The following is an 18,645-nucleotide window of genomic DNA, read 5'->3' on the forward strand; positions in this document are numbered from 1 at the left end:
AAAAGTTGTGTACAAACCAGCGGGTGGATCAAGCCTGCTTCTTTTTTTTTTACTCAAAGCCACAGGTTTTCACTGTACAACATTACGATTTGGGCACAGTGCAGTTCTAACAACCGCTGACGTCATTGGTTGATAAGGAGGACATTGGGTACCTGAACAGCATCTTTGTTTGACCCCCTCATCCCTCTCTGTCAGCACTGGGGTCACATTATCTGCGTGGGGAAAGAAAATAAGGAAGAAGAAATGCTGCAGCACTAGTGGAGACCAGTGTGTATGTGTTTTGGAAGAATAAATCACCTCTAATGTTGGGTGTCTTATGTGTGTGAATGTGGTTGCAATATGTAGAACTATTCGTTTGATTTCTTACATTTTAGAATGAGTGCCTCCAGATTGTCCATCATTTTAAAGGGTGCCCTGTAGAGCTGTATGATTCTGGATAAAATGAGAATCATCTTTTTTTGCTTAGAATAAAGATCACGATTGCCGGCATAACATCATCTTTCACATTATACAAAAAAATTGGGCTAAATCTACTGTTTATTTTTTAAATTCATTGAAGTGTATTTTTTCCCCAAAAAATTGCTTTTGAAAGATCGCTGCCCAAATACAGTGTGACATAAAATACTGCAACGACCGACATTTTATTCTCTAGGGTCTCTGCTAAAAAATATATACATGATGTTTGGGGGTTCTAAGTAATTTTATAGCAAAAAATACAGATTTTATCTTGAAGTGTCAGATAAGACTCGGTTCACACTGGAACCAGCTGCGGCTCACACAGGAACGCTGTGCATCCCTGTTCTCTGTTTCAGGGAGGAATCAAGGCCAAATCTTTGCCTGAATTCGGCCCTGAAACTGAGCCAAAGATGCTCTGCAGCCGCCCCGGAGATATGTGAACCGGCACCATAGAGAACCGGTCACATTCTCCTGCTATGCAAACTGGATGCAGAGAAACCCGCATCCAATTTGCATAGGTGTGAACCCAGCCTAAAGGAGAAGTCCAGCCTGAGCTTGTTTGGCTGGGCTTCTCCTATGGGTCACAGGAGTGCAATCCGTTTTACACTCCTGTGACCCGAGAGCAGAAGTCACAGGAATCAGTCCAGGCACCGCGTCATCCCGACAATGGTCTGGATTCGCCAGGTGCCTGGACTGACACCTGTCTCAGCCTCTCAGCAAGCTGCTAAGAGCCTGAGATGGCCGCTCCCTGCCCTTCCACAGCTCCATCGCTCCAGTGATCGACAGTCAGGAGCTCTGAGAACCGAGCCATCGACGATGTTCAATTGCTCAGTTCTCAGTGTAGAGGCACCAGGGGACAGATGCAGTATCCACCTAAGCAAGTATGATGTGGGGGGAAAAAAAAAAACTCATACTTCTCTTTTAAGTGGTTAAACTGCCCTCATTTATAGACCGACATTCATCCCTTTGATCTAAAAGAACTAAATTATATGTTTCTTTTTATCTCAACGCTAAGCAATGTTGTGACAAACTTTGCCGGTGTTCTGCCGAAAACTCCAACTCGCTAAAATCTCTAACCACGTCACTTCTGGTTTCTCTCCAACAGCAAAAATTGTCATTTTGACGTGTGGGCTGTTTTGACAGAACACTGGCAGCGTATACACTACGGTACATGACAAGTTGGCGGTTTTGACAGAACACTGGGTAAGGAGGAAAAAAGTTGTCGCTGCCTTGGAGGTAGCCATGTTGTTAGTTAGCATCTGGCGGACAAACAATGTCCACTCATTATATGATGTACCATAGTCTATATGCTAGTGTTCTGTTAAAAACAGCCAACTTGTCGAAATTACAATTATTGCTGCTGGAGCAAAACCAGAAGTGACGTGGTTGGAGATTTTGGCGAGCTGGAGTTTTTGGCAGAACGCCTGCCTGTTTTCTTTTTTTTTTTTTTACAGCTCTGAGCAGAGAACAGCTTTGCACGTGTTACATGAATCGTAAAAATGCCGGATTAAGATCGTGAGGGGGGTTGAATCGTGATTTTTTTTTTTATTGTGCAGCTCTAGTGCCCTGACTAGAAAAAGTTTGAGAAACACTGATTTAAACCATTCTGGCGAGCATATTACTCAAAAGCACACTACTCACATAAAGTTAAAAAGGCATAAGCATATACACTATCCATATATCTGGGATGGGCAAATGCACGATTGATTCGGGAGCCATCAAGCCCAGTCTCAGAGCCAATTCACACTTTCAGATATTGGACATCTTCAGGCCCATCTTACTTTTGTCATGTTTTTGACAACACTTCGGGGAAAGAGACGTGAAGGCTTAGTGTAGATTAGGGCAGCATAGACAACTAATGTCCTCAATGCAATGATTGATCTCCTGTCCTCATTACTGTCAGCCTGAAATGCAGACAGGGGAGAAGCATCAGAGAAAGGCACATTATGTAACACTCTTCTCTGACACCTGTCTGTTTGTTTTAGCCTGACAGCAAAGAATGGCAGAAGATCTGTCACTACATAGAGAATTATTCTGTATCACGTCCTACGCTGCACTTCTATTTGACCTGCCTCCAATTTTCTGCCATGACATGATGGGTAGACTATTTTTTGCTGACATTTTAACTGGACCCATAAGGTACTGTTAGATGTCCATAACTGGATCAATATATGTGGAAGGAAAACAAACTGATATCAGCAATGAAACACAGCTGGGAATGAAAATTCTGCCACATTAAAACAGCCAGATTACATTCTTGTTCCTCCAAATTCTAAGATTTGGCTTCTTTATGAATCCCAATGCTTAGGATAGACGGCATGTCTTCATAAATACACTTGTATGTGTTTTATGTATGTACAGTATCTCACAAAAGTGAGTACACCCCTCACATTTTTGTATATATTTTATATCTTTTCATGTGACAACACTGAAGAAATGACACTTTTACAATGTAAAGTAGTGAGTGTACAGCTTGTATAACAGTGTAAATTTGCTGTCCACTCAAAATAACTCAACACACAGCCATTAATGTCTAAACCGCTGGCAACAAAAGTGAGTACTGTCAGAGGAGAGGAGCCATATCGTTTGTTCCTACTAAGTAGGAAAAACAATATGTCTCCTCTCCTAGTCACTTCCATCCCCACACAGTTAGAACACACTGAGGGAACACACAGTTAACCCCTTGATCGCCCCCCCCCAGTGTTAACCCCTTCCCTGCCAGTGACATTTACACAGTAATCAGTGCATTTTTATAGCACTGATCGGTGTATAATTGTCAACGGTCCCAAAAATGTGTCAAAAGTTTCCGCTAAAAATCGCAGAACACCGCCATTAAAAAAAAATAATAATAAAAATGCCATAAATCTTTCCCATAGTTTGTAGATGCTTTAACTTCTGCGCAAACCAATCAATATAGGCTTTTTGCGAATTTTTTTTACCAAAAATATGTAGAAGAATATATATTTGCCTAAACTGATGAATAAATTTGTTTATTTTAAAAAAAGTTGGGCATATTATAGCCAAAAAGTAAAAAATATTGTTTTGTTTTTTTTTTTAAATTGTTGCTATTTTTTATTCATAGTGTAAAAAATAAAAACCGTAGAGGTGATCAAATAATCAAATACCACCAAAAGAAAGCTCTATTTTTGGGAAAAAAAGGACACAAATTTTGTTTGGGCACAGCCTCGCACGACCGTGCAATTGTCAGGTTAAGCGACGCAGTGCCAAATTGTGCTCTGGTCAGGAAGGGGGTAAAATTTTCAGGGGTTGAAGTGATTTATTATATTTACAGTGCATTGTGTTTATCTCCAGTAGTGGCCACTCCATTAGGGGAGCAGCCCCCCTAAATCCATGCACCCGAAGCATGGATTTCTTTTTTTTTTTTGTTTACAAACGATTTTTATTATGTAAAAGGTCAAGGTATAAAACAATTACAATGATGGTACAGGTACATATACAGATATCTTTAACAGTGAATGTTGTACAGGAAATAAAAAAGGGTTATGGTTAGTCAGATGGAATAATGCACAGTGTCATAAATATGCCAGTTATCATGGAGGGAAGAAGGAAGGACAATTACGTATGTGTTAAGGAGAGGAGGTGAGGAAAATAAAATAGAAATTTTTCTAAATCGAAGAGGTGGTGTCCCAGAGGGTCCACTTTTTTTGATAAAGAGGCATAAAGTCATATAACGTGTGGTGAATTTTTTCAGAAAGTCTGATGTTCGACATGCGGTTGAGAATTTGTGACCAAGGAACCGTAGTGGAGTGCCAATTGAAGGCTATAGCCCAATGAATGGAGCTGAGAAATGTGTGGATTAGCCTTGTGCTAGTCATTGGAATATCCTGTATAGGGGAGAATAGAAGACAGATTTGGGGTGTAAGAGAAAACTTCCTACCGGATATTTTTTCAATGATTGTGCTAGCCTTATGCCAGGTGTTTTTTATATGGGGACAATCCCAAAAGATATGTAAGAGTGTACCCTGAGAGGGGCAACCCCTAAAGCAGAGTGGGGATAGTGAGGGATAGAATGAGTTAAGTTTAGCGGGGGTAAGATACCATCTATAGAGCAATTTGATGGATGATTCTCTGATCGAGGTTGTTTTGGAACATTTATGGAGATTTGTAAAAATAGTATCCCATTGATCAGGAGTAAATGAGGTATTTAAATCTGATTCCCATTGTAGCAAATCCGAAGCATGGATTTTAATGGGTTTTTTTTTTTTTTTTTTATAAGCACATGATTAGAGCCTGAGCTTCTAATTGGCTTCAAAAAAGGATGGGCTCGGGGAGCAGAGCACTGCTCCCTGAGCCCACCCAAAATAACACCTGAAGACAAAAACAGCAGCAAACGCCCAGTGTGCATGAGGCCTAACACACACCCTTTCAGTCTAATGTGAATGTTTCAGCCAGAATACAACTTTATTTACTAGCCCACACAAACAAAAGCCAATATCTATGTGTGAAAAATGAAAACAAGTGAAATGAAAAACAAATCTATAAACAATATTTTAAGTCTGATCATCGTCAGACTTAAAATAAGTCTAAATATACTGGGAGAAATCCTACCAAAGACTAAGGGCTTGACCACCCTCTCATAAAAATAAGTATAACAATGTGTCATCAAAAAATACTGGAAACTAGAGGTGCACCGAATAGAAATTTTGGTGCCGAAACCGAAAATGCACGATGCACTTGGCCAAAAAACAAAAATGATAGTTTAAAAAAAAAAATTATATTATATTATATATATATTTGTAAATATAATTGTATGGTTTTCGTCTTTTCTATCAATATCATCAATTAAAATGAATATGAATTTATTGGTCGGCCATTATCGGCAATTCCTTTAAATTCTATGTATGTCTTCACACTGGTCCATTGCGCTTCCATTGTGGTGTTAAAAATCTTGCTTACTGCAGTTTTGGTCAGTTAAAAAAAACGCACCAAAATCGCACCTCCCTGTTGAAATGCATTGAAAACGCATCATTAACACATCCGTACGACGTTCTTGATGCAGTTTTTAAGTCACATGACCTATGAAAAACACACCATAAGCACAGTAAAAATCACATCAACATCACAATAAAATCGCAGTAAAATTGCGTGAGTTTTCAGTGCCATTATTGGCACCTTTTTCTTTATCGGCAAAATGCAGAAAAAGAAAACATTTCGCCCGAAATATTTTGGCCACCGAAATTTCGGTGCATCTCTACCAGAAACCATTAAATATTTTTCAAAACACAAAAAAGTCCATGTAAATAGTCTGAGAAAGAGCACTAGTGTCATTTTCAGCACTTTTCTGGATTCATTTGCCCTGAGCACTATATTTTGGATCTACTTTTTGTTTTGAAAAATATTTAATTAGTGGTGCACTGAAAGAAGAAAAGGTGGCGATAATGGCACCAGAAAGGGGGGCGGGGTCCGCCCCGGGTGCCGCACATTGCGGGGATTTCATCTGTCTTATATCATTATTAGTTTTCTTCAGTATCATTAGTTCAATCAACTGATTGTTCAGACAAGTTGGAGACTAGCCACCAATGCCACATTTTTAGGATTTTTTTTAGAGCTCCTCCTATGTTTATATGTCTATTCCTCTCATCTTAGATTAGGATTAATTGCCCTAATCCATTGATCTATCGTTGGCGGCGAATATTTTGATATCCATTTTTGTAATATCATTTTACGAGCCATACACATAGTTCTCTGCCACATCACATGCATTTCAGCTGGGAGGGTGCCCTTGATATAATACCTAGCAATGCTATTTTTGGTTCAAAATGAATTTGTGTAAAACATATCAAATTTAAAATATCAAAAACACCATCCCAGTAGCGATGCAGTTGGGGACATCGCCATAGCATATCTATAATACGTACCTGTATCAGTAGTGCACCTTGGACAGTTTGGTGTATCTGTTTTACCCTAGGAGTATAGCTTTAACCACTTCAGCCCCGGAAGGATTTACCCCCTTCCTGACCAGAGTACTTTTTGCGATTCGGCACTGCGTCGCTTTAACTGACAATTGTGCGGTCGTGCGACGTTGCACACAAACAAAATTGACGTCCTTTTTTAGAGCTTTCTTTTTGTGGTATTTGACCGCCTCCACGGTTTTTATTTTTTCACCTATAAACAAAAAAAGAGCGACAATTTTGAAAAAAAAGCAATATTTTTTACTTTTTGCTATAATAAATATCCCCAAAAAAAAACAAAGTTCTTTCTCAGTTTAGGCTGATATGTATTCTACATATTTTTGGTTAAAAAAAAAAAAAAAGCAATAAATGTATATGGATTGGTTTGCGCAAAAGTTATAGCTTCTACAAAATAGGGGATAGATTTATGGCATTTTTTTAATTAATTTTTTTTTATTAGTAATGGTGGCAATCTGCGATTTTTATCGTGACTGCGACATTATGGAGGACACTTTTGACACTATTTTGGGACCATTGTCATTTATACAGCGATCAGTGCTATAAAAAATGCACTGATTACTGTGTAAATGACACTGGCAGGGAAGGGGTTAAACACTAGGGGGCGATCAACGGGTTAAGTGTGTCCTAGGGAGTGATTCTAACTGTGGGGGGGGATGGGCTCACTGGAACATGACAGAGATCACTGCTCCCGATGACAGGGAGCAGTAGATCTCTGTCATGTTGCTAGGCAGTACAGGGAAATGCCTTGTTTACAAAGGCATCTCCCCGTTCTGCCGCTCTGTGACATGATCGCAAGCCCCTGGCAGACATCGAGCCCACGGGAGCGGTCACGGAGTACGTGGGGGGTGCACGTACACCCATAATGCCGCAATTTAAAGGGGGCGTACCTGTACGCCCATTTGCCCAGCCGTACCATTGTGCCGACGTATATCATCGTGCGCTGGTTGGCATGTGGTTAAAGGGGTATAATGGGCACTATAGATAATAAATAGCTGGGTTAGACATTGTGAGGAGGATAAGGATACAACAAATAGATTCTTCAAAGCTTGTTCCCACTCTTCGTCACTAAGTGTCTCTGGATCCCTACACCATCGCCCAAAGCTGTGGATTAGTTCTATCTGTCATATGAAAAGAAGAATATATACTCCCTAGAAGTCCCTGTTTAGAGCGTTTTGCAGTTACTGCTAGAGTTAAGCTTGATAAAGGTATATATTTTAATAAAAAAGTCCTTGCTTTACTGTGCAAAGCATGCCGTTGTAGATACTGAAAAAATAATTTATTAGGCAAATTATATTTCTGCCAGTTTATCAAATGGTTGCAAAAGCTCATTATCTAAAATTTGACAAAGAAGCTGAATTAAGTTTAAGTAAGGCCGCATACACACGAGCGGACTTTTAGTCCGGCGGACAATCTGACCGTGTGTATTAGACCTGCAGCGGACTTTTTCGGTCGAAAATCTGGCGGACTTTAGATTTGGAACATGTTTCAAATCTTTCCGACAGACTCGAGTCCGGTCGAAAAGTCTGCTCGTCTGTATGCTAGTCTGATGGACAAAAACCGATGCTAGGGCAGCTATTGGCTACTGGCTATCAACTTTCTTATTTTAGTCCGGTCGTACGTCATCACGTACAAATCCGTCGGACTTTGGTGTGATCGTGTGTAGGCAAGTCCGTTCGTTGGGAAAGTCCGCCGAAAGTCCGTCGGATAAACCGTCGGACCAGTTTGGTCGAAAAGTCCACCCGTGTGTATACTGTATAAGAGATTGCAGACATGATACAAGAGATGGTCAGAGACTGCAGACTGCATTTTTCTTGAGCTTTTCTTGCACTAAAGGTGCCAATAATGGCCAACAATAAATTCATATTAATTTAAAATGATGATATTAAATAAAAAGTCGAATATAATACAATTATATATATATATAAAAATATATATTTCTTTTTTAAAAACTGTCATTTTCGGTTTCAGCACCAAAATTTCCATTCGGTGCACCCCTATATTTAATGGTTTCTGATATTTTTTGATGAGACATTGTTATACCTACCTTTATGAGAGCGTTGTCAAGTCCTTCGTTTTTGGTAGGATTTCTCCCAGGCTACAACTTTGCCCATAGCTACGTCAACCTCATATCAAAATATCACCCAAATAGTCCTCTATTCGATGAGACCTTTCTCTCTGTTCTCTAACTCCCTGGTCACCTCCTCCCATGTTCACCTCCAGGACTTCCCCAGAGCCTCTGCCTTCCTCTGGAACTCCCTACCCTGATCTATCCATATCTCCTACTCTGAAAGCTCACATCTTCAAGAAAGTCTACCTTGCCACCAACTAAAACCTTTACTTTTACTTTCTCCAACAGCTCATCCCTCACAATTGATGCCTATTGTATCACTTGCCCCTCCCTTCAGATTGTACGCTCTTACAAGCAAGGCCTGCCTAATCCTTCTGTATTGAATTGCATTGTAACAGAACGGTCTCTCTTTTATTTTGTAAAGAACTGTGCAAACTGTTGCCACTATATAAATCCTGTCTAATAATAATCTTTAGTAAGAAAATGGTTTTCTTTCATTTCTATGAGAGCAAAGAAACAGAATGGAGAAATAATGAAATACAATCCTAGCCTGAAATGTATTCTGCATCATATATGTTGTGGAATGGATAATGATAATGGAATGGCCACTTAGAGAATAACACTGAAGTACTACAGCCCTGAGCTTATTTTTCACAGTGAATACTAATAGCATGGGCTTTGTATGTACAGTATGTGTTTTTTCTTTTTTATGTAGGTTTACCCTGGGCAGTATGGATTCATCACACACACCAAAAACATTTTGATAAGTTAAAAGCCAAATTTTCCAGAAAATAGCCTATGCAGTCAAGGGGCCCCGTGAGATAATAAAAATCAGTGCAGCTCATTAATTTTATTGGTTTTACCTGTAGGCCCCTCAGAAACCTGACTAAAAAACTCCCAGTTAGCAACCCCCAGGTCCTGACTTGTTACTAGGACGTGAAAAACCCTGGATGCTCACCCCCAGCATTGCAGCAGTGAAAAACAATGGTTTCTTACGCCCTTTCAACAAGGCAGGCCATAGGGGATACTAACTAGGAGTTTTTTTGCCTGGATTCTGAAGGGACCCAAATGGCCTACAGGTAAAACAATAAAATGAATGATCAATTTACAAAGCTGCACCGATTTTTATTATCTACCCCTTGACTGCATAGGCTATTTTCTGGAAAAGGTGAACTTAGCCTTTAACTGGCTTCCATCTAAAAAAGGCTCTATGGCATTGATGTATGAGTGTGGTAGAGGTTTTAGATTGTAAAGTCGAGGGGAGGGATTGATGAGAATAATTCAACATTCTCTGACAAGCTCTGCAGAATTTGCTGGTGCTAGTAAAAAGAATAAATGAGAGCGAATAAACGCTTCATTAGAGTGTACAACAAGAATAGATATATTCTTTTAAAGATCAGGAGTTGTCAGCCAGCTCAATTCAAGAGCCAATAGGCAATTTCTAGAGGCCAGAAGAAATGCTTATATTGATAATTAAAAAAAAATAAAAAAGAGGCTCAGAAACCTAAAAAGTCAGACCTAAAGGGATTGTAAAGTCTCCTGTTTTTTTTCTATAAGAATAACAAACATGTTATACTTACCTGTTCGGTTGCAGTGGATTTGCACAGAACATCCCAGATCCTCCTCCTTCTTCTTGGGTCCCTCTTTTGTGCTCCTGGCCCCTCCCTCCTGTAGTGCCCCCACAGCAAGCAGCTAGCTATGGGGCACCCGAGCTGCAGCTCCGTGTGTCCATTCAGACATGGAGCTGCAGTTCGGCCCCCTCTCTCCTCTAAATGGCTAACCGACTTTGATTGACAGCAGCGGGAGCCAATGGCGCTGCTGCTGTGTCTCAGCCTATCAGAAGGGAGAGTCCCGGATAGCAGAGACACTCGTGGACATCGCTGGACATAGATGGGGCTCCGGTAAGTATTAGGGGGCCGAGGGGGCTGCTGCACACAGAAGGCTCTTTATCTTAAACCTTCTGAGTTTATAAACCCTTTAATTAAAAGGAAAATTATGTTCAAAGCTTTTTTGGCCATACTTCTCCTATAGATCACACGAGTTACATAGTTACATAGTTGGTGAAGTTGAAAAAAGACACAAGTCAGTCCAACCTATGTGTGTGATTATCAGTCAGTATTACATTGTATATCCCTGTATGTTGTGGTCGTTCAGATGCTTATCTAAAAGTTTCTTGAAACTATCAATGCCCCCCCGCTGAGACCACCGCCTGTGGAAGGGAATTCCACATCCTTGCCGCTCTTACAGTAAAGAACCCTCTACGTAGTTTAAGGTTAAACCTCTTTTCTTCTAATTTTAATGAGTGGCCACGAGTCTTGTTAAACTCCCTTCTGCGAAAAAGTTTTATCCCTATTGTGGGGTCACCAGTACGGTATTTGTATACTGAAATCATATCCCCTCTCAAGCGTCTCTTCTCCAGAGAGAATAAGTTCAGTGCTCGCAACCTTTCCTCATAACTAATATCCTCCAGACCCTTTATTAGCTTTGTTGCCCTATTTTGTACTCAATTTCCAGTACATCCTTCCTGAGGACTGGTGTCCAGAACTGGACAGCATACTCTAGGTGCGGCCGGACCAGAGTCTTGTAGAGCGGGAGAATTATTGTTTTATCTCTGGAATTAATCCCCTTTTTAATGCATGCCAATATTCTGTTTGCTTTGTTAGCAGCAGCTTGGCATTGCATGCCATTGCTGAGCCTATCATCTACTAGGACCCCCAGGTCCTTTTCCATCCTAGATTCCCCCAGAGGTTCTCCCCCAGTGTATAGATTGCATTCATATTTTTGCCACCCAAATGCATTTACATTTTTCTACATTGAACCTCATTTGCCATGTAGTTGCCCACCCCATTAATTTGTTCAGGTCTTTATGCAAGGTTTCCACACCCTACGGAGAAGTTATTGCCCTGCTTAGCTTAGTATCGTTTGCAAATACAGCGATTGAACTGTTTACCCCATCCTCCAGGTTGTTTATGAACAAATTAAACAGGATTGGTCCCAGCACAGAACCCTGGGGGACCCCACTACTCACCCCTGACCATTCCGATTACTCCCCATTTATCATCACCCTCTGAACTCGCCCTTGTAGCCAGTTTTCAATCCATGTACTCACCCTATGGTCCATGCCAACGGACCTTATTTTGTTCAGTTTATGGGGAACTGTGTCAAATACTTTTGCAAAATCCATATACACCATGTCCACGGGCCTTCCTTTATCTAGATGGCAACTCACCTCCTCATAGAAAGTTAATAGATTGGTTTGGCAAGAACGATTCTTCATGAATCCATGCTGGTTACTGCTAATGGTACCATTCTCTTTACTAAAATTTTGTATATAGTCCCTTATCATCCCCTCCAAGAGTTTACATACTATTGATGTTAGGCTAACTAGTCTAATTCCCAGGGATGTATTTTGGGCCCTTTTTAAAGTCCTCCAGTCTATGTTTGGATAGTTAAAATCCCCCATTACGATAACACTTGTGCTAGATCTGTCTCCCCTTCCTCCCTCAGGTTAGGGGGCCTATAGCATACTCCCAGTATTATTTTCCCCTTAGCTTCATCCCTTTGGAGCTCTACCCATAAGGATTCCACCTCCTCTCTAGCTCCCTTAGTAATGTCATCTCTCACATTCACTTGTACATTATTCTTGACATATAGGCATACCCGTCCCCCTTTTTTACCCTCTCTATTCTTGCGATAAAGGGTATACCCTTGAATGTTTGCCAGCCAATCATGAGAGCTGTTGAACCAGGTCTCTGAAATTCCCACAAAATCCAAATCCCCCTCGTACAACAGTATCTCTAGTTAGACCGGTCGCATATTTTCCTCTTATTGGGTGCTTCGAGATTGCAACTAGGACTTGCTACTACACTTACCTTGGGTTTATGTGCTTTGGTCAACCTACCACTAATGCCCCCAATACTACCCTCTGGAATATGTTCCGCGCTGACTATCTCTACCTCTGGACCCTCCCCCCATCGCCTAATTTAAAAACCCCTCTAACTTTTTGGCCACCTTCATTCCCAGCTGATCTGCACCCTCCTCATTTTGGTGCAGTCCATCCCTTCTATAGTACTGGTTATTGAATGAGAAGTCGGCCCAGTCTTCCAAGAACCCAAACCCCTCCTTAGTGCAGCCCCTCCCACCCCCTCCACAGCTCAGTGCTCCAGTGAGCGCTGGAGGGGAGAGAAGAGAGCCCGTGACTGACAGTCATGGCTTTCTGCTTAGAGCAGAGGGGGTGAACTGAGTGATCAGCGGTGATCTGGCAAGGGACAGATGCAGCATTCAATCGATGCTACACCCACCAAGGTTAGTGTAATCGTTTGCTTTTTTTACCACTTCCTGCCCGCCATATAACAGAATGACGTGTGCAAAGTGGTTAAGTTACCGTGACTGGACATCGATATGACGTCCAGCAGGATAAGCCGCGATTGCGCCCCCGCGCAGCAATCGTTGGTGTGGTGTCAGCCTGACACACCGCATCACCGATCTCGGTAAAGAGCCTCTGAGGTAGGCTCTTTACCATGTGATCAGCTGTGTCCAAACTCAGCTGATCACAGCGTAAACAGGAAGAGCCGTGTATCGGCTTTTCCTCCACTCGTGCTGACAGAAGTGAGTAGAGGAGAGACGATCGGCTGCTCTCCTGACAGGGGGTTCTGCGCTGATTATCAGCGCAACCCCCCCTCCCCCCCAGGATGTCCACCCAAGATCACCAGGGATGCCCACCCAGGGCCACCAGGGATGCCAATCAGTGCCCATCAGAGGTGCCCATCAGTAATGCCTGCCAGGGCTTCCTCAACAGTGCAGCCTATCATAGCCCATCAGTGCCGCCTATCAGTGCCCATCAGTGCCACCTTATTAGTGCCACCACATCAGTACCCGTCAGTGCAGTCTCATCAGCACCTATCAGTGAAGGAAAAAAAACTTAGTTATTTACAAAATGTTTTAACAGAAACAAAATAAAAACTATTTTTTTATTTGGTTTAGCAAAAAAAATAAAAAACCCCAGTGGTGATCAAATACCACCAAAAGAAAGCTCCATTTGTGAGAACAAAATGATAAAAAATTTGTTTGAGTACAGTGTTGCATGACCGCGCAATTGTCATTCAAAATGCGACAGCGCTGAAAACTGAAAATTGGCCCGGGCAGGAAGGGGGGGAAAATGCTCGGTACTGAAGTGGTTAAACTCCCCAACTTCTCTTTTAATCACTTTTCTACCTCCCTTTGTCATATGACGTCCGCAGATGGGATCTCCCATCCTGGGCGGGCATCATATGACGTCCTCGGCTTCCCAGCGGTATAGGGGGCGCATTACAGAGCAGGACCGTGGATCTGTGTGTGTAAACACACAGATCCACGTCCTGTCAGGGGAGAGGAGAGAGATTGTGTGTTCATACTAAGTATGAACACCGATCGCTCTCCTCCGCTAGTCAGTCCCCTTCCACTACAGTTAGAATCACTCCCTAGGTAACACATTTAACCCCTTGATCGCCCCCTAGTGTTAACCCCTTCCCTGCCATTGACATTTATACAGTAATCAGTGCATATTTATAGCACAGATCGCTGTATAACTGTCAGTGGTCCCAAAATAGTGTCAAAAGTGTTCCGATACGTCCGCTGCAATGTCACAGTCACGATAAAAATCGCAGATCGCTGCCATTACTAGTAAAAAAAATAATAATAAAAATGCCATAAATCTATCCCCTATATTGTAGGTGCTATAACTTTTGCGCAAACCAGTCAATATACGCTTATTGTGATTTTTTTTTTTACCAAAAATATGTAGAAGAATACATATCGGCCTAAACGGAGGAAAAAAAATAGTTTTAAAAAAAATGGGATATTTATTATACCAAAAAGTAAAAAATATTGTGTTTTTTTTCAAACTTGTCGCTCTTTCTTTTGTTTATAGCGCAAAAAATTAAAAAAAACGCAGAGGTGATCAAATATCACCAAAAGCAAGCTCTATTTGTATACAGTGTTGCATGTCATTCAAAATGTTACAGCGCTGAAAACTGAAAATTGGCCTGGGCAGGAAGGGGGTGAAAATGCCCGGTATTGAAGTGGTTAAGAAATGTGTCTGCCCTGATCAGGTTGGACTCTAAAATAATATTTTTTATCATTCTTTTACAAATTTCTTATATATATATCTCATTATAAATGATGATATACCCAACTGTAATGACATAAGATTGGTGGGTGTTTTTTATGAACATCTACAAATGACAACAATTGTTTTTATAGGGTGTTTATCAGTTTTCAGGGCATAATGTCAATTTTTGTGTCCTTGCATGTAGGCACTGAAAACACTTTATAAAGTTCTCTATGGAAATAAACTCACACAAGCACCAAAACGAAATGCTCGGCGAGCCAAGGACTTCCAAGTCCCAAGTGTCTGAACAATGTATGAAGCTGTACGACTCAATACACAAAGGTTCTCAGTGCTGCACTGAAATGAACACACATTGCAGCACTAGCTCATTTGCTGCTGCAGTCCTCACAAGGAAGAGCTGTTCATGAAGGCACCAAGGCTTGTTGTGAGCCTATATGGAGAGCTAAATGAGCATCTACAAGAAGTTTCACTTGGTGTGTTAACTCATGTATATTGGCGTTACAATGCATAACACAGAAAGTAATTGACTGAACACCATTTATCTCTGGTGCTCACCATACTCATCAAAACATCTTCCATTTACATCTACAATTACCAGGGGACATCACGCACACCCTGCCAAGATAACGCATGCCGTTTTGGCAAGTTGAAGCTCTACTGTAGTCTGTGTACCTGCCAACCTCCATTAACCATAAGTGTAAAAGAAGGTCATAATGCACTTGATGATCATTGGTGTGTGTGTCACTAATCGACCATCTAGAATTCTTCTTTTGTCAGAACCCATACACTCTATGGTAGATAACCTATAAGAAGAATGGAGTCCTAGAACAGTGATGGTGAACCTTTTCACCCCAGATGTTTTGGAACTACATTTCTTATGATGCTCATGGACTCTGCAGTGTAGATGAGCATCATGGGAAATGTAGTTTCAAAACATCTGGGGTGCCAAGGTTCACCATCACTGTCCTAGAATATGTCCCCGATTTATCTTTGCTCATCTTTGAAGAACAATGGAGCATCAATCTAAAAATTCTAATTTGGTCAATTGACTATTCTAATAAATTACCATTATGATTACCGGTACATTCCCCACAGTCCAACTATCAGATCTCCACTATCAGGCAGTGCTAATTTCATCAACGAAAATATTTTTGTCAACGAAATTAACACTATTTTAGTTAACTAAAATATAACAAATTTGTTGTCAACTTACAACTATGTATTTTTTCTTCTGTCAACCTTTCACACCTGTTGGCATAATGTTTGTAAATTTTTTCATGTATTATTAATAAAAATATATTGAAATAAAATATGACTAAAACAATTCAGATAACTAATATACAACTAAAACTAAAATTGCATTTTAGTCAAAAGGCTGACTAAAACCAATTTGAAATTTGACATCAAAATTAACACTGCACTACCACATAAGAATAAGTAGGGGGCATCTACTCAACTGCTAAAAGAAAAAAAAATAAGAAAAAGGCTTTTCTTATGGGTTTTATATATATATATAATTTTGGTAATATATTCAGGCAGGGTGGATAAAAATCAATGATTTCTTAAAAAAAAAGAAAAATCAGATTTTTTAAAATTTAAAAATCAGATTTTTCAGATTTAACCACTTGTCGACCAGGTGCCGTCATTATAATGCAGCAGGTTGGCTCGCCTACGCAAATCAGTGTAGCTGTACATCGGTCCCTTTAACAGCTATAGGCGGTGCCCGCGGCGCATCGCCGCAATGTCCACCGGCCACCAGCGATCACTCAACAGAAAGCCAGAACAGGGATCTGTCTAGGGCTGAAACAACTAATCGATTAATCGACAACTAATCGATTATGAAATTAATCGATTACTATTTTCATAATCGATTAATCGGCCAGTAACATAATGGGGCTAAAAATAATAAAATTAGCCCTTTATAGTACAAAAAGAGCAAATAATCGCTACTGTAAATATTACTTTCACAGTTCTACATTAAAAAAATTAACCCCTTACAGTAGTGATCATTTGCTTTTTTTGTACTATAAAGAGCTCATTTTAGTTTTTTTTAACCCCATTATGTTACTAAACATTTTAGACCTGGTTTACATCTTTGTGTTTTTTGGTGCTTTTTGCAGAAACACACTACAGTTCATTTAACATGGTTTTCTATGGGACACGTTCACAACTATACTTTTTTTCAGCCGCTGCGTATTTGGAAAGGGTCAGGGACTTTTTTTTTTTTTTTAACGCAAAACGGTGCTTTTTTGGTTCAATATACTTCAATGGAGAAGCTGCAGAAAAGCATGTAATTTGTTTTTGCAGCAATTTGTATTTTTTAATCTGCCCAACAACAAATTGGCCAAAAAACTGTATTTCTCTTCTAATAGTGTATATACAGTATATCTCTTCTGTCTGTTATTCTCAGAGTGGATTTAATATTTTGCTCCCTAACCATATAGTTGGTTGTTTATATTTACCACTGCATAGAGATATTTAAGAATACATTGTTTTTTTTTAAAAAAACTTTACATACTAACTAAATTATACACCACACTTTTTTTTTAAGGTTATTAACCGATTAATCGATTAATCGAAACAATAATCGACCAACTAATCGATTATGAAAATAATCGTTAGTTGCAGCCCTAGATCTGTCAATGTAAACAAACAGATCCCCGTTCTGACAGGGGAGTAGCGAGAGATCGTCTGTTCCTAGTGATCAGGAACAGCAAATTCTATGTACTCTCTGTCTGTCTATTCTCCCCACAGTTAGAAACACCTCCCAGGGAACACATTTAACCCCTTAATGCCCCCCTAGTGTTAACCCCTTCCCTGCCAGTGCCATTTATACAGTGATCAGTGGCTATTTTTAGCTCTGATTGCTGTAATAATATCACTGGTCCCAAAAAAGTGTCAAAAGTGTCCGATCTGTCTGCCGTAATGTCGCAGTCCCAACTAAAAATCGATGATCACCGCCATTACTAGTAAAAAATGCCATAAAAATATCCCCTATTTTGTGGACGCTATAACTTTTGCGCAAACCAAACAATATATGCTTATTGCGATTTTTTTACCAAAAATATGTAGAAGAATACATATTGGCCTAAACTGTGGAAGAAATTTGTTTTTTTATACATTTTTTGGGGATATTTATTATAGAAAAATGTAAAAAATATTGCAATTTTTTTTCTCACAATTTCGCTCTTTTTTTGTTTATAGCTCAAAAAATAAAAACCGAAGAGGTGATCAAATACCACCAAAAGAAAGCTCTATTTGTGGGGAAAAAAAAGGACATAAATTTTATTTGTGTACAGCGTTTCTAGGCCATGCAATTGTCAATTAAACTGACACAATGGCCTGATCATTATGGGGGTAAATCCTTCCGGGGCTAAAGTAGTTTAATTGGATTTTTTTGATTTTTATCAAATTTGTTTTAATAAAATGCTTTTGGAGTAAAAATCTAAAGATAGTCTTCTATTTTAGTTTTCTATTTAAGATATATTAATAATTTAGTTTATTCAGCGTGAAATGGAGCTTAGTTATGTAACATGAGGCTGTATATTCTGCAATATTTACATTTTTCGTAAACTCATTCAATGAATTCAAGCTCTGCAAGCTCAGAACCTTCACTGCATTGATGCATTCACACAATTTCACAGTAACCATGAGATAAAATAAAGTTCAGGAATATTCCTTTATCCCATTGTTTTGCAAATCTATGTACACTACAAACTGTATGATTGAATCGGTTCTGATATCGCTGTTTTTCTAACCTGACAGCTTATTATTCTAAATAGGAAACCTTCATTTTGTATACAAATATTAACCACTTAACAACCGGCCCATAGCCGAATGACGGCTGCAGGGCGGTTGCTTAACTCTGGGAGGGCATACTATGACGTCCTCCCAGAATTCCCCTCTCGCGCGCCCCCTGGGGTGCGCACCCGAACACATCCGTGACCGTTGGGTCCGGAGGACCGGCGCATCACGGATCCCGGTAAATGGCCGCTGATCGCGGGCGTTTACCATGTGATTGCTCCGTCAAATGACGGAGCGATCACATGTAAACAAACCGGCGTCATCTCATGACGCCG

The 18,645-nt window shown here is 40.2% G+C and overlaps 1 protein-coding gene across 3 annotated transcripts in view; it reads right to left on the reverse strand.

Annotated features, from left to right (window-relative positions):
• The window catches only part of DTX3 (deltex E3 ubiquitin ligase 3), a 177,619-nt gene that overhangs the window by 145,455 nt on the left and 13,519 nt on the right, over positions 1-18,645 (reverse strand). The window contains exon 1 of one of the 3 annotated variants that reach the window (XM_073613775.1): positions 6,336-6,485. The exons of the other annotated variants lie outside the window; for them this stretch is intronic. The gene's annotated coding sequence lies outside the window, so the exon portion shown is untranslated. Of the gene's footprint in view, positions 1-6,335; positions 6,486-18,645 lie in introns of those variants that run through there. 3 annotated transcript variants of the gene reach the window in all.

The sequence above is a fragment of the Aquarana catesbeiana genome, linkage group LG02 (assembly GCF_042186555.1).
Source record: "Aquarana catesbeiana isolate 2022-GZ linkage group LG02, ASM4218655v1, whole genome shotgun sequence".
In the NCBI taxonomy this organism is placed as follows: Eukaryota; Metazoa; Chordata; class Amphibia; order Anura; family Ranidae; genus Aquarana; species Aquarana catesbeiana.